At 39.4% G+C, this 14,941-nt stretch overlaps 1 protein-coding gene across 1 annotated transcript in view; it reads right to left on the bottom strand.

Moving 5' to 3' along the window:
* The window catches only part of gng12a (guanine nucleotide binding protein (G protein), gamma 12a), a 28,630-nt gene extending 14,606 nt beyond the window's left edge, over positions 1 to 14,024 (bottom strand). The window contains exon 1 of the mRNA XM_067605444.1: positions 13,595 to 14,024. The gene's annotated coding sequence lies outside the window, so the exon portion shown is untranslated. The remainder of the gene's footprint in view (positions 1 to 13,594) is intronic.
* Positions 14,025 to 14,941: the final 917 nt, after the last annotated feature.

Here is a 14,941-nt window from a genome sequence, read left to right as displayed (position 1 = left end):
CAGGACAAAGGGATTAGTGGTGGAAAAATGCAGGCGGCATGATTTCCTCTGTCAGGAGGGGTGGAAAGTGAGAGAGAGAGAGAGAGAGAAACAAAGAGAGAGTGAGAGAGAGAGAAAGCATATGAGCTTTTTATAATCATCAGAAAACTTCCACAAAAAAAACCCCTTCTCATTTTCTCATTTTATATAGTGGCAAAAGTCCCCATTGAATTCAATAAAATCTCCTGTTTGGGGCATCTACTAGAAATGTCCCATGCTACTTCCAAGGTAAAGGAGAGACAAAGCTGTGGAGTACCATATTTCATTGTGAGACATGTTCACACAAAGCATTTCTATAAACAACAGCAGAATACTAAGAACAAATGGCCATAAACACATTTAACACATCACTGTGGAGTTGAACGATTATTAAATTAATTGATTGACAGAAAATTAATTGGCAACTATTTTTGATATCAAATTTCGAGAATCAATTTTTTGTTTAAATATTTCAAGCAAAAATGCCAAAATCTGCTGGCTCCAGTTTCTCAAATATAAGACTTTGCTGCTTTTCTTTGTAACATATGATGGTAAACCTTGTGCTTTCAGCTGATGTCAAGATGTCACATTGTGCTCTTGTGATGGGCCTTATTTTCTGAGTCGCTCTCCAAAAGGCTGAGCAAGTATTTAAATTATAATCAGCCAACTTGTAAACAAGTCTGTTCCCTGCAGGGTGAAAACACGGAAGTACTCCAAAGAAACTGAGACAACATGCTCATAATAAAATGCAAATAAAGCATTGGAAATAAAAGTTGGAAGCAAGAGAACATGTGAGCACCTGCATGCACATTTCAGAGTACTCATATATCCTGTTGCACGAGACATTAGTCAATGTTTTTCCACTGCCTCACTAAATCAGCAGACATTTGAGAAGCTATGCTCACTCTGGTGTGTCTCTCTCGGGGTGAAATTTATTTGTCTACAAACTGCTGACCTTTGTTCTCGCAGGTCAGAGTTCAACAGGCCGACTGGGACAGTATGGATATCATTTTCTTTCCTGGGTCTGAGCAGTTTCCTCTGTTTGTTTGTCATCTCTGCACTTTGATAAGTGGAAAGAACGGAGGGCTAGAGATATACAGGGACCACAATACAGAGGATATCAGAGAGCTGAAATCCTTAAACACCTTAAATTGGGGGGGCTGGGCCTCATAATAGTTTGAAAGTCATAAAGTACCCATAAGCATTGGTCTATTTTAAACAACAGGGAACAGTTCAAGACACTCTGTAACTGGTAGCACTGCACAGCCTTTCAAATGTGAGGCTTTGTTGCTTTTCTCATGAAGAAGCACAACTACAAAACACTCAGTGGGATAACTTTAAGAGTGATGAACTATGAAACATCTTCTCATGGTGTCTTTATCTTTAGCACTGACTGTATGCAGTTCAGGACCCAATGATCTACGTTATCTGCAAGTGAGGAGGGACATTTCTGAACAAACAAGGACAGGAATGACAGACATGTGGGTAGCAGACAGATTACTACATGTGACCACTCAAGACAAGTTACATGAGAAGAAGGAACCCATGCACCCCCACACACACACAAACAGGAAGAAGTTAGTGGAAAGTGTCTGTGGGGTCAAGTGGGTAGCGCTGATGTCTAATCTCACGAGTTACAGCTGGACAAATGCAACAGTCACTCTGACAAATGACATTATTGGAGTATTGACACGGCTGCAAACAGGAAAGCACTGTAAGTGTTAATATCTGAGAGATATGAACACTTGATTGACTGCCAAATCCAAACTGATTAGTACTATCAGCAGTGTTTCCTCTAAGTGTACAGGCCTGGCAGGTTGCCAGGCCAACAAGAATTCCCTCAAGGCCTAAACAATGTTTTTAATGCCAAAAATAACGCCAAATATCCATTCATTTGGAAATCAATAACACTTGGGAGCCTCTGTGCAGTGCTGTTCTGAAATGTGTGTCAACCTCTGTGTGGTTGCGTGACAAACCCTTGGTAGCGTAGCTCCTTTTAAGGAATAGGGCAATGCCCTGTGTGTGCATAGGGAGTGTGTGATTGAGCAAGCAGCAGAAAAGTAATGGTGAATAATAGTTGAGCAGAGGAAAATGTTAGCAGTAAGTTGTCAATCTGGCAGAACATGTACAATACAGACTATAGTGTGTCAGTTAATAAACTCTGCAGCTCCTCAACACAAAGAAAAGTCATGTCTGTTGTTTCTCCAACTGCTGGAAAAGTGAAGAGAGTTAGCTCCAAAGTTAGCACCACCACCACCACCCCACAGCAATCACCCTCAGAGAAACACTGCTATCAGACTACATTCCTACAAAAACTCTGTAAGCATCTACTGTTTCAAAGGCCAGGTAACTGATTTTATGATCACTTTATGGCAGAGTTGAAGGTCTCAGTCGACGCTGCAGGGGCCACAAGGCCAAGGCCAGAAAGAACAAGACATCAGAGTAGAAATGAAAGTAAAGCTGTGTCACACTGTTTACAGGAAAAAGTGATTAAAAATAAAAAAAAATCTCAAGAGTTTATTTTAGTTTGCTTGAAGAAATAGGTGTAAAGATTATACACAACTATAACAAGAAGGCAAGTGAGTGTAGCTGTATAGATTGGAAGACAATGGATTTATACTATAGGTACTATTATTCATTCATTCTTTTATATTTATATTATATGTACTTTTCCTGATAAGATTCCATCAGGATTCAGACAATCTGCAGTGTGACAAGTCTAAGGCTACAACTAATAATTATTTTTATTAACCAATGATCAGCAGATTATTTTCTTGATTTATCAATCATTGTTTGATTTATAAAATCTCAGAAAATGATGATAAATGCCTATCACAATATCCTAAACCCCAAGGTCCCATTCAGTAAAAATTCAGTCAAATTAATCCATTATCAAAGTAGTTGCTGATTCATTTTCTGTCCATTAACTAACATGTATCTGGTTTAGACAAATGCGAGAGGGAATTTCATGACGACTTAAAATTAGAGCAAAGTCACCCAAAATAAGGTAAAACAGTCCTGATGTAACTCATGATGTTGCACACGGGACATTCAGGGTGTCTGCAGGTCACAGCAATCCAAGTCATGCACTGAAACTCAAAAGTACTTTTGGTTTTGTTTTACAAACATTTTCAAAGTTACATACAGAGGAAGAGTGCAAAAAGGGAAAGAGGGGAATGAACTGAATTCCCCCATTGCATCATTTAAAACTTTCTAGTCTGCTGATGTATTTCTAAGAGCAAAAACCAAAACTGATTAAATGAAAGCAAATGAGAAATGACGGGACTGGATATGGTTACAAGACATTTAAGAATGCAAGACATGAGAGTTAAAAAAAAAATACATCAAGAGTAGGGTCAGACACACTTTGAGACACAGCCAGATTGACTTACAAACCCCCCCCCCCCCACACACACACATACACATACACACAGACACACACACAAAGGAGATGCTATTAATCAGGAGCCACATGAATGGCTGCACCTCCCTCCAACCACTGCGACTCTGTTCATCTCACAGTTTCAAAGACATGTCGGGTGGAGGAAGAGGCTCACACTGTGGGTCACACTGAGGCCACTTCCTCTGCAGCCCACCCTGAACCCCTTCAAAAATGATCCTCATCCTCCCTCCGTCTCCCTTTACTTCCTTTCTCTTCATGCTCGATCCATTCTGAGCAAAAGAAGGTCAACTATAGGTCCACCTGTCTCATTCATGTAAGTAGTTTTGTTTTTCTCAGAAGGGACCGCGCACACTTCCATCTGCAGTTGAGAATTACGTTTATTATCCACAGTCACGTCTGTGTCAATGCAGCAGTTAAGAAAGTTCAGGGAATGGCTACACCAGCAAATGAACAACAATAAAAGGGCAATTTATGATGAGGAGTAATTGATTTAAAAACATTAAAGCTGCACACAGAAAGCAGCTTGGCCAATATATGTGTCTTTTTAGACTCTCACAAGGTCACATCTCAAGGTAGAAAGTAGAAAATCTGAGACAGAAGTAAGAAGTCTGTCTGTGTGAACACAGAGGTGTACTCACTTTGTCCAAATACAGCCAGTATGAAATGTCTGCAATGCAGATGACGACGCTGATTGCTCCCGGCGAGAGAAAAAAAATTGTTGCACACAATCAGATAACTGTCTAGTTTTCAAATAAGACGCCCGTGGAGAGAGAACATTGCCTATTTGTCTCAGTTCAGGTTCAGGAGGTAATTGCACAAGGAGCCACTGTACAAGAATAATTTCTGGACAAAATGTGAGGTCTTGTTCCACCGCGCACCACACCAGAGTAAAATGACTATAAATCATAGCCAGGCAAAGCCTTGGAGCTCTTTAAACGTGGATGAATTTGACAAGAGTGTGAATGAGGCACCTGATTTCCGACACCGAGGAGACTGTGAACAAGGAGACAGGCTGTGACTGTGCATCTCTCTGACACCTGTTTCTGCTTGTTCTAAACACAAAAACATAGTGTGGCACCAGACAAAAACTTTGGGGCCCAAGGACTTTAAGGCAACAAAAAGGGGTGCAATTTCTTCTCTCAACCAGCAACACGTGTGACACACACACTTGTAGATGCGTCCCCCTCTCCTACAGGTGTCAAGCTCTTTTCCAGGGTCCCGACTACAAGCACACACACTGGCCTTTGTTTGAGCTGCCAGCTAATTTCCCCATAGACTCATAAAGGGCTCTAAAGAAATGAAAGAATCCATCAAAGTGACACTGTTTCTCCTACCCGCTCACACTCTCTCTCTCTCACACACACACACACACACACAGCTGAATTTGCACTGATTCCACTATTATGAATGCTTCATTTGTGATTGGAGCCTCTTTTAAGCTGGACTACATGCTTCTGTTGCATCTTAAACTTTCCTCCAGTTAGTTTCAGAGGACATGCTGCTGCCACAGCACCACGCAGGAAGTCATATCCTAGTCAATCTTACCTGTCTGACAGGAAGCCGCTTTACGGCGGCTGGACTCTCTCCCTATCTAACAGGATGTGCCCATATTAGGGCTACAGTCTTATGAAATACTGTGTATGTCAGAGGAAATAACATTAGTGAGGTGAGTTGTGTCCTTACAAAAAGGTGCGCCTTCCTGTGAGTGGGAGTACTTGAAAGCACTTTGACCAGTCCAACCAGACAGAAAGATGGTTTCACGTAACATTCCTGCAACCTCAACTTTACTGGAAAGTGTTATAAACCCTGAAATAATCACCTTTTCTAGAGGGTAAAGAATGTCATGGCAATAAGGTGTCAATTATTCTGTAATGCATACATGAAGTAAATGTATGTATGTATATGTATAAAGTATACATGATATTGCAAAATTAAGATCATTTGGGGGGAAATTATACTATTTTGAGAAAATTATTCATTTTTAAGATTTAAAATATAGAAGATTCGGTCTGTTAAAGTGTTAATATTGTTTCAATGATGTCATCTGCTATTCTGTTTAATAATAATTAATCTAATTTGATTGAATTTTTTCTTTACATGACTTTCCTTTGATCATTACCTTCATTTTTTTCTTCTCAACTTTGCTCATACTCTGAGATGTTGTAATTGTTTTTGCCTTATTTGTGTACTGCAGTCTTAAATATACATTAAGTTTAAATAAGCATGTTATCATTATTATTATTATTATCAGCGTCACTATGATACTGTAACCATGTCAGGAAACCCTCTGAGGTAGGTTACCAATAAACAGCAGATGATCTAGACAATGACCTCACCTGTCGGCCCTATGTGTCAGTGTTAACGACACTCTGCTTGTGTTGGTTACTATATAGTCCTTCCAGTAAATAATCCAGATGGCAAAATGATCTACAGAGGTTTACATACACTATCTGAGCTGTCCTGCAGGACAGATCACTGAAAACTGACTCACGTCACAGGTGCGACATACACACAAACACTCACACATCACACATATCTGTCATTCCCGTGAGAACAGACAGAAAGTATAATGGGCAATTTTAATAGAAGCGACAGTATGTTGGAACCACCTGTCCATACCAGAGTGACAGATGGTATGTGTGTGTGTGTGTGTGAGAGAGAGAGAGAGAGAGAGAGACAGAGAGAGAGAGATAATTGGTTTAATTGTCTGGGGGGGGGGGGGCATACAGAAAATTTGGCTTTCAACTTAACATCAGTGTAAACACTTGAATTTAAAACTGTTAGTGATGTTAAAGAGCAACCTCAAAGTACACAGACAACTCGTCACATTTACACTTTTAAGCTGCACCACTGAACATCTTCTAAGCAGCCAGCAGCTAGAGGGAGGAACATCAGAGAGCAGCCAGAGAGCACCACCATGTGACAAAAAGAAGGAACTGTAGATCTGTGGAGGATAATTTGTTGATACACAAACACTTTGTTTTCAACGTCACATTTCACGACTGTTTAGTCCTCCGAGTCCCAAGTCATTATCAGTATTCAATAAGGTGCTTCTGTCTACTCAAACCCATCCACTGTCCTTTCCAGCTAACTATAATTGACAAAACATTTCTCACCACACTGAAAACGTATCACAGTCCTTCCTTTCGCTTACCACCACTCAAGGGGCTGACTTCAAATTATGCAAAGTATTTAAAAAACACACACATGGTTCTCAAAGAAAATCCCACAAAATGTGCTTTAAGGCTTAATATTCTGTGGGAGACACACTATTCATTTGTTCCTACAGATGGCCGCCGGGTGTTAAGACACTGCCAAACATCATCCACTCCTGTGACATTACCACTGAGAAGGAAGCAGAGCATCAGACCAGCAATACAAGTTACTCAGAGGAGAAAAACATCTACTTCCTTTCCATAATCCGTCTGAAATCAGAGAAAGTTGTACTAACACTCCTTTGGACGAACCTAATAATACCCCAAGTATCAGCAGTTTGCAGCAGTTTGCTCCCTCCCATCTCTCCAGTAAAACAGTCAAGTTGAACAGCTGGTGGACAACAGAGATACGTACCTGCATGTGGCAGTTTGAAGATGACACTGAGCCTAAAAATAGAGATTCTGTTGTCACTGCTGACCTACTATATAAATAACCTTCACTCCACACTTCTTCTCATCATTTACACATTATTCTCCTGTTTGTTCACCGCCCTTATGACCATAAACACACACACACACACACACACACACAGAGCCCTGTCAAGCTGGACTGCACCATGTTTCGACCTTCAAATTCTAAATAAGGCATCTGATGTCCAGGTAAAGGCTCAATCTGTCTTTTTTTTTTTTTGCAATATAAATTTAAAGTGTATTCATATACATATATGAAAATGTGTCAATTATTTTTGATTTATCAATAAATAATAGAATCTAAAAAGAAAGGCAGATAATGGTGAAAAATGCCCATCAAAATCTACGGGAGGTTCAAGGTGATGTATTCAAATAGATTGTTTTGTCTGACCAGCAGTCCAAAATCAAACAGTCAATTTACAATGATAAAAAAATGGAATGCAAATTTTAGCATTTTTGCCTCATAAATGACTTAAATCTGATCATCAAAATTGTAGCGTTCCGGCACTACTAGGAAATATGTCTTAACTTACATAATGTTGACAATACACTCAATTCAATCTTGTGTTGAGAAAAACCTGAATAAAATACACTTAAACTTTATCAACAGTGGCAAAGCAAAAAATAACAATTTCTCAATTTTTAACGACTGATTGCAGGTTAAATGAAACATAAAAAGCTTTATACTTCTTTTCTTTTCTCACTCTTCCACATTCTAATTATTTGACTAACAGATTTATTAATTGATGTATTTTTCACTTATTTGATGGCTTGTGCCTTTTGTCAGTGTCGGACCTCCATATAAAGCAATGGTTTTCAAGTTAATGTTAAAAACGGTGGCTTCTTGTTGTATAAAAGTTGTTTATGACAGTCACATACCTGTAAACATTTTGACACGTAAACATTATATGTACACATTTGACATTTCCGTTTGGTCATATATATTTGCAACTATCTCATTTTAATTTGATATTTGTACATTCTCATCATTCACATGTTGTAAAAAGGAATGAAATAAGCACAGGTGCTGTTATTAAGAACCATGATCATTCACAGTCACAAGCCTGCAATATAACAACTTTACTAATTAATCATTCATTTCTAAATTTTCCCTCATCTCTGCTTAGTTTCACTCTTGAACTTACTGGTAGCATGATCTTGATTACTGACGAGCAATCAACTTTGCAGCTAATTTACTAACCTTGACAGTTTGAGGGACAGTCACTAATCTAACCTCAGATCAGTGTCTGCGAGGAGCTTCAACCTAGTTTACACTCTAAACACACCTATCTTATCTGCTTCCTTCTGCCTGTCCAATCAGAGCAGAGCAAACAGCAATGTACTGACAACCATCTGAGGCCCACTGAACAACCTGAGCAAAAACACTTGTCTTACGACTGAAATGTCGCTGTCTGTTTCTCCGAAGGGTTTGTAATGGGGCTTGGTTAAAAGTATAATTCTTTCACTGCTAAAATGTTTTGCAAAGTCAGTGCTAAAATGCAATATAAGTGGTTAAATGTAGTTATTTGACATTACAGTAGTTCAAGCCTTGCAAACTGGCTGGTTGATGGCAGCGATATAATAAGCTTTTACAGCAAGGAAAAAAAAAACTACCATCAATCTAGCACAAAATAAAAAGACCTAACAGTAACTTTGACCTCTGACTAAGCAATACTAGTCAAAAAAACAATTCACCTGCTGAAAGTACAAAAAGAAAGACTGACTCAAGATGGCACTGTTGAGTTGACTCGTTGACTCTAAATCCCTCATAGTTTTTTGCACATTTTAAGATGCATACAGCAAAAAGCATCATGCAAAGACAGCACACTGGCTTTACTCTACAGACAACACTGTTGCATCCATAAAAATATTCCTATAAAAACCCGTTTTAGCTCATAACATGCCGTCACAGGCCCCCAGCGCTTGTTAAGCACTGGCAGGTCACGACATACCAAACAGCTGTTAGGTGTTATTGCTTAAATATAATTTTCCATCAAGACTGAACATGGACTTTATTGTTTTACCTCACTATTAAAAGATACTAAATCTTTATAATCAGGCAACTATGCAGCATTTGGGCTGCAGAGCCTCCACTCAGCATGTCAATGATTAAAAAGCAGCTGGTGTCAGTCAATTAGAGTCGATGATTGTGGCTGTTTGTAGGGTCAAAAAGAAAAAAAAAAGTGTTGATTTACTGAGAAGTTGATCAACTGAAAACTAATCAACAATGCAAAACATTCACTGGTTCCAGCTTTTAAAAGATTTGCTACATTTTTCCTTATATACATACATACACAGTATGTCCTCCATATTATTGTAAATAATATGATATTTAGGGGTTTGCAGCTGCTAGTCAGACAAAACAAAAAAGTAAAGATGTCAATGTGAGCAAATGAAAAGAAATTGACAGTTTAATGATAAAAAGAATTGTTAGTTGCAGCAGCCCTCGTTGATTTGGCTTCAACTTTTTACCACACTGCATCTATCTGCAGAAGATGATGCATAGTAGATTGATTTAAGGATGACACAGGGCCTTTAAGATGAGCTTTGTAGCTGTGAGGAGGAAGTTGTGGTAACAAAGCATTCCTTGGTTTCTACTCCCACATGGATTTTAGGTGCTCCTTGTTTGGGTGGAGACGCCAGTTCTACCTCTCTGTGTGTCACCCGTCTCCTCCGCTCAGACTGACAAACATGGCTATAGGAGCTCTGCACTGTAAAAACAGTTTTTTGCCATTGTTAGCTTGCCTATGACTAGTCTCTTGTAGGAATTAGAGGTAGACGATGAAGAAGGTGGAGGAGGAGGAGCAGAAAGATATAAATCGTGACAAATCTGTGACAACAAATCAGAATCAAAAAAACTTGACACATTTACGGTAATGAGGAGAAATTAGGTCTTTCTTAACTTACCTTTCTTACCTTATCTGACATGGTTGCTATGACAACATTTCCTGCTCGGCGCAGCAAATGTATAGGCTACATCTGAGGTTGATGTCAATCTGATTAGTTGGCAAGCTCTAACAGCGCCTTACTTCCTGAAGCAAGCAGTGAAAAGACTTTCATCTATCATCCATCCTTACAGTTCATTCACTTTAGTTTCTAATTAATACTCAGAAGAGAAAAGATAGAAAATAAACAATATCTTGGAAAATGTCTCTGCTTTAGAGCAGATATTTCACTGAGTTGGTCTCTTCTGAGCCAATAAAAAGATCCAGTAATGCCTGGTATTTCATGAAGGCTAGTAATTCTGCTGCCAAACCAACAGATGGGTGTGACTGTATATCCGCAATGTCACCACCACTCCTCTCAGTACATCTGCTCCTGGGTAGGGTGGAATTCAAGCAAACCAGCCACTGTAGGCTAGGCCTTGTGACTACCAACACACACAATGCAGAGCATACACACACACACACCACAAACACCAACTTGGGAAAGCATTTAAGGGCTACAGTACATCTTTACATACCTCCAAAAAATCATGGGTAGCTTGTGATGAGACAGGGAGAACGGAAGTTGAGGAGTTCTTGTTAGTGTGCCAGTGTAGTTATATTAAATTTATTATAGAGGATAAGAGAGAAAAAGTTTAAAAACACATTTTTTTCATGTTGTGGAGACGTACAGTGGGACTGAACCTCAGTCCTTTTTTTGTACCAACTAAAATGTGTTGACAACACACAACTGACAACTGTAGGATTGGGCAATATGAATTAAACTATATTTCAGTATGTGTAGTTTTATATCACAATATTAATACTGTATATTGTGATACAGTAAAATTTCTTGAGAATTAATTGTCTCAGCATATTATATACCTGAGAATAAAGTTACTTAATTATGTTGAGGCAAAAATCAAACAAAAATCCAATATTTCCATGAAGCAGTCTTGATCATTGACTGATTGTCTACAACGGTCAAATACACAGAGATATTAAAGGGATAGTTGCCACTGTATAAACAACAAAATCTCATTTGACAGTTGATAAAGTCATATCATCTCAGAGTATTTTCATATTCCTGAACAAAACTGTCTACTACCAAAAGCTGGCGTTGAACATCTGGTTTATTTTGTGATCTTGTTTACTTATTCTTTGATCAGATTGTGGCTGATATGAATAAAAATGTTGCCGGTTTTATACTGTTTTCATTAGCAGCTAAAAAAGTGACTACCGTAAATAGCTGCTTGTGTTTTGACAACATTTAACATTTGAAACGTTTGGCTTCTTTTGTTAAATGAAAAAGTGATTTCTACAAAAGCATGTTTGAATTTCTTAAAGTAAGAAAGTATAATTGTTGCACTGAAACTCAGATATTGTATCAGCACTAGAATCAAAAACTTAAAAATTATTTTCATTATGGATTAATTAAACATTATGATTCTCATCATTTCCCAAAGCACAAGGTGACATGTTTGAATTGTTTATGTTTTTGAGAAGCTGAAAACAGCTAATGTTTGACATTTTCGCATGAAAAATGACAATTAATCAATGACCAAAGCAGTTGTCAATTAATCAACTAATTGTTTCTACTCCAAAAAAAATTTCAAATCATACCCAGCCCTATACATGACAGAAATAACTGTTTCACTGAGCATGTAGTTACATTATCATGAGAGTCAGAAACAGAAAGACATTTGTGTGTGTGTGTGTGTGTGTGTGTTAAGTGTGTGTGTTCACATGTTGAGAAAATATGTGAATCACTCAGCCCAGTAAGGAAGTAGTACGATCACTTTAGGGACACTGATGCAAGCACGCACAGGCATGAACACACACCGACTCATACTTCAACAAACATTCTACAATGAAAGACCTGCGGGGGGGGGGGTCCCACAGCACTATGAGGAAACAGATCCTGGCAGATGAGAAGCTCAGGCGGCGGCCAGCGCTGCATCTTCCTCCTGCACCAAAACCTGCTGTTTGTCAAAAACTCACCGACGGAGCTGCCAATCGAGTCAGGCAGCATTCTGTGTCAAAGGAGATGCACACTGCTGCTGCTGCTGCTTCCAGAACAGCCTTTTAGCCGATAAGGTATTAAAGCATTGGGTACAGCTGCGTGTGCCACTTCCCACATGATACAAACAGTTCATCCATTGTTCCACAAGTTAAACTCATATGGAGACAGAGGAAGGAGATTAACATCGATCCTCCCCTCAATCACAAGCTGCACAGGGAGTTCCCTACCCTATCCTTTTTTATCTAATCCTTGCATTAAGCGAGTCATTGTTCCTCATCTCGACCACCTAGTCCCCTCTTCCTGTTACTAATCAATTTACATGCATCACACGTCATAGTAAATCCTGCCAGCAATCCGGACTAACCTACTCACAACTCCAAATGCAGGCCATGCCACCGAAGCTGGTAGAGTCAAGAGAGGTAATGAGTTTAAAAACTTTCATGTCAAAGGTCAGGGTTTTTTTTTTACCTCTACATTAAACACACATCTCAGTAAGTATTGTACAGTCAAAAGGAAAGGAAATTTAAAAAAAAAATAGTGAATGTACACATTTTGCTAATACAGGGGGTGAAAGTTTGTTCAGAGAAATTGCACCAAACAGCCTTATGATCAGACCTGACAGCATCAGACAAGGAAATTGTTCACGGCGGACATCATCTCCGTTTCTAATAAAACAACATCTTCCTGCTATTGCCAGTGAAACTGACATACGTAGGTCATGAGTGTACACGAAAGAGACACAAGTGTTTCACATATTCTGCATGTTGCTGCCCCTTCACCTCTTTCTACGACACTTCCTTTTGGCTGGTGTCTGTCATGAAGCCATTCACTCCTTCATGATAAAACTTAGTTACACCGAACCCAAAGCCCTGTCAGCATGAAGGGAGGAAGTGTGTGGTCCTCAGCGTCCAGTGTGTGCAGTGCGGCCCACTCATGTTGATGGGCGTTGAGAGGAGGCCTTGATGGTGGTGAATGGGGTACTAATGAGTTGGCCTTATCAATGGCTGGTCTGTATTCTGTCCTCCTAATGGCCAGGGGACATCGACAGAGCTGTTGATGCTCCATGTAAACATCTCAGCCTCTTCCCTGTGTGGGGCCTCCACTTCAACCATCACACCGGCTTCATAATCCAATTGCTTCATGTTGGACCACACTGGCAATGTTGCAAGCGATTACCATTGCATAATCGACTAATGTGAAGGAAGTGGCTGGTTTACATATGAGTTAAAGTGTTATAATGCTCTGGAAAAAAATCTATTTGTTTTACAAAATCATTCATTATGTGGCAAACACAGTAGGTGGGGCCTGTAGGGAATAATCAGGACACCAGGCCCCAGAGAGCCCTGTGCTGAATAAACCTTCAGTTCCAGCTATCACCTGTTGAACACCAAATCTCATATTTATGTGTTGCTCACACAGATATGAGCAATGAAACATGGGTGGACCTTGAATTAGCTGTGGTGCCTCATTAAGTTGTATAAACGGATGAAAACTGTGAGAGCTGGCAGCAATGACAGTAAATATGTCTCATATACAAGAGCAGATTGGGAGCAACAGTTGTTGTTAATGAGGCAAGTGTATAGACACATGGCAGTCTTACCTGGCCGGGGTAATGTACAGTCAGGTCTGAGCCGTGTCTCCTTTCACTGGAGCCAAACTGTATCCGTCAACAGACTGGGAGGAGACCTTTTCCCTCTGCTCTGTCGCTCACGGCGCAATGTCACAACTACACTAATGTGTTTACACCACAGACTGTGGAAAACCAGCTCTCCATGTACCACAGTGTCGACTTCAAAGCTGCCGAGTCGCGCCGCTTTCACTTTCCGCTGACGGGTGGTGTTAATATTTAATTGTCGTTTACTTTTTTTTTTTGCTTCCTAGTACGACCAGTCTCCCCCCTCTCCTTTTCTTTTCCTCCTCCACTTGGACGCTTCGCGACGACAACAGCCGAATTTTGACGGGAGGGAGAGGCGGACCAACCGAACACGAGCGGATATTCGCCAACGTCAACTAGCGTTATTTTTTTCCCACCCGCATTCTGAGAAGACCCGCCCTCCTCTGCCTCTGATTGGCTGTGACCCTGACACTCTTACCCTGATCCAATCACCTCTCTCGTCGTGCCTAAACTGAACCAATCTAGCCAACGAAGGTAACGTATACTAGCCAATTAGAGGCAGAGTAGGACGGGTCTTTCGTGGAATGCGGGAAGGCATCAAGCTTGCTACTGTTGAAATACCAATTCCGGAGAAGCTTTTCACAATAAAACTCACGATTGAGTCAAAATTAAATGTTGAATTTTGAGTCTTTGAAAGTAAGTAGAAGTGGTTATAACTGAAAATGTACCCTGCCAGTGTTACGAATTTGCATGTTACTGCATAAAATCTAAAATCAAAATAATAGCTGAACTGTTACACTTTACATCTCACATCCCTTGTTTAATCCCTGCATTGCTCATTTTCATATATTATATCAAACTGGACTTAACATTGTACATTGCATTCACCTTCCACTGTTACATCATTTAATTATTGCACGTCACATTGAATTTCTTGCACTAGACACCATTTCTTGGTCTGTAGCACAGTCCATATTTCCTCTGTACAGTCAATGTTTCATTTAAAGTTTTATATCCCATTTTAAAAGTATTATTCCATTCTGTAAATAGATTTTAAATTTTTCATTTAATTTTAGTACTACTATGTTTATTTCATTATTTCATCCTTATTATTATTACCTTACTCTCATTATATTTTATGTTCTGTGTTGCATTTGTGGGTGCACACACCAAGACAAATTCTTTGTATGCAGCATATTTGGCTGATAAACTGATTCTGAAAAGATAAATTACAGGATTATGTGCTCTCACACAGGTTGAGAAAATTATGTAAAGGTCTTTAGGATAATTGTTAAAGAGGATTGTGTTATCAAGCTGAAACAAAGTTTTTTA

The sequence above is a fragment of the Thunnus thynnus genome, chromosome 12 (assembly GCF_963924715.1).
Source record: "Thunnus thynnus chromosome 12, fThuThy2.1, whole genome shotgun sequence".
NCBI lineage: Eukaryota > Metazoa > Chordata > Actinopteri > Scombriformes > Scombridae > Thunnus > Thunnus thynnus.
Note: the sequence above shows the minus strand (reverse complement) of the source record. Positions and strands in the feature narration are given on the sequence as shown.